Below are 2,752 nucleotides of genomic sequence, written 5' to 3' on the forward strand. Positions count from 1 at the left end.
TTATAACAGTTAACGATGTACACTATTTCCTTCAGGACTTTGTCAAAATGAATGGTCTCAATAACATTACTAGTAATATTCACTGTAGAATCATAAATTGGACATAGGTTCAGTATTACTTTCTCTCTCTGACAAAAAATTGTAAATTTAGTTCACTGCAAAATTATTAACTGGGCATAGGTTAAGTCTCTCTCAGCTAAACACTTTTCTATTTAGAATGAAAGTTAAATGTATTAAACTAACAAACACTGTTGCTGTTATCATAGATAGTGGTCTTTCTATTAATCATTATTTAGCTTGAGGACAAAAGACAAACTGTGGATCCTGTTACACTGTTAATAAGAACTTTCAATATGCAAGAGAAACCCAATACTGTACAGAACTTGACAGGAATAGCAAGAGTAATTGAAACTTTCTATAATTAAGTAACTTTGTGCATTTGGACTACTTTCAATGGGGGGAGGGTTTAGTCTTGAGCACTGTAGTAGAGCAAAATAAACGCATATTCATCATATTAGTGAAACAAGCACTTAGCAAGCATGAACATATAACTCTCAACAGTTGCAGTTCTGAACTTTTACTGCAGTGAAACACAAAATTGAGATATTTGTAAGATCCTTACAACAAACAATATAAATTTTAGCACACTCTATTGCCATATTAATTTTAATATGCTTTCAATAAAGGACACTCGGTAAGCACTTTAGCGTGAGAGGGACACTAAATGGATATGTGACTAAGGATAAATCACGGTAGGTGCAAGAGCTCAGTTATGATTTACCTTATATTCGAGTACACTATAACATCCTATGAGCTGATCCTTCACTGTACATTACTATAGTTCTTCTGTTCCATTACAGTGATTGCGCAATGTGGTGGCGAGTGCATGTTGGTAGGTGGATTTGCAAGTAGAATTGCTGGACTCTTGCCATTTCTTGGTGGCGATGAAAGATATCAATTCCAACGTAATTCCAGCTAGTTACTTTATCCATCTGAGTCTCTGGCACATTGGAAAACGGCACAAAAAGCCCCTCTCGGTACCAGCACAGTTCACAACCTTTTCGTGAGCCGTTGGTGGTTCAGTAGCTCATCCCTGACTGACTCTTGGTTTTACCTTTCTATCCATGCCAACCACATTTTGCGCGCGCTCCATGCTTCCGTTCCCGAGGGGAACCACAACGCCTTTTACATACAAAATACCTAAGAACCTTAAGTGAAAGTCAGCAGTTTACATAACAGCAAACAATCACTTTAAACAGACCATATCATTTGCTCATATTGGTAGTTCTACACAAAAGTATTTAAATAAAATTATTCAGTTTTAAAAACAACCAAAGAGATTATGTGAGAAAGATAAAACATATCATTTGCTCATTACAGAGATTACACTTCATTACAGTATCGAATTAATCATACACTAATTACAGAAATTCAACGATGGGATATTGAACAAAACAGAAAGCTAAACGAATCACCAAAAATATGTAGTGTCTAACTGTGGTGTTACAGACGTAGGTTGCAAGAGGTACTCTGGATGAAAAGGTTGGCACGGGAGGGGAATTTGTGGCGAGCCGCATCCGAGCAGTCAGATGATTAATGACTCAAAAGAAATCCTTCGATAAAAATCATAGTTGATGGTCTCATCGTTAAAATGTACCTCAGCTCTATCAAAAAAAATTTTGTTACTCACTTTGTTGCATGTACAGCGTCCGAAAATGGGCAAATTCTTCTAGTTTCTTTAGCTGGATTTGGTATGCAGCAAGGTACTTTCTTTTTATGCCGCTATTCCATAGAAATTCATTTTTATTCTCTTGGCTGCCATCAGAAGTGAGTATAATAATTGTTGTTCCAGCTTGCTCTAGCTGGATAATTACATGAATCAATATCTCCGAGACGACGTCTTCACGAGTCGCATTGCGACTTTCATACGTAGCAGCAGACTGCATCATCATCAGCACAGTGACAAACACTAACACCGGAGCATGAATTGCAAGTTTAGACTTACTATCGTGTGGAATATAGTGCCCTAGTGGACGAAGTGTTATTAAAATGCGGTTCATCTTGGAGCTTATCTTAATCAAAAATCAGCACAATTAAACGTTTGTTTTCATCTAGTTCTTCATGAAACTAATTCTTAATTGCTTCCACAGTGTGTTTATTGTTTACATATGAGCCTTTAGGATCCTTTATTATACATCGGAGATGCGTCTCGGACGGAAGTGGCAACAATGATGCTTCAATCAGTGTCTGTATCCTTTGGGTGACTTAATTTTTAAGAGCACCGTGTCACAAGAAAGTCATTAGTATACCGCATTCCCGTATTGTTTTTCAATTGTCATTCCTTCATGGCAGTGTCTTCTATGTCTTTCTTTTCTTTTTTTACTGAGGTCAGAATGATCCAGGAGATTTTAATGAGATGTCCTATGCTTTTTGTCCGAGAGCTGCTTTCGCAGAAGATTGATTACGTAATCGCACAACTTCCAATTTGTAACACTTCAATGTTCTTTTTAATGAAGTTACTGCAGAGTCCGGTACCGATTAGCTCCTTGACAGAAGAGTTATTGAGAGATGTCGCAACTTGTCTTCAGCGTTTCCTTTGCCACAGCTTTTGTATTGCGTTTTGCTGGTGATTTTCTTTTGTGTAATATTATCGAGAGATATTTCGGTTACTTGGGAAATAAATGAAGAACGGCTCCTGGTTTTAGAGACCCACTTTGTCTTGGAATTTTGCCTTTTTTACCGTCGATGACAA

Source organism: Schistocerca piceifrons, chromosome 2 (genome assembly GCF_021461385.2).
Source record: "Schistocerca piceifrons isolate TAMUIC-IGC-003096 chromosome 2, iqSchPice1.1, whole genome shotgun sequence".
NCBI classification, from domain to species: Eukaryota; Metazoa; Arthropoda; class Insecta; order Orthoptera; family Acrididae; genus Schistocerca; species Schistocerca piceifrons.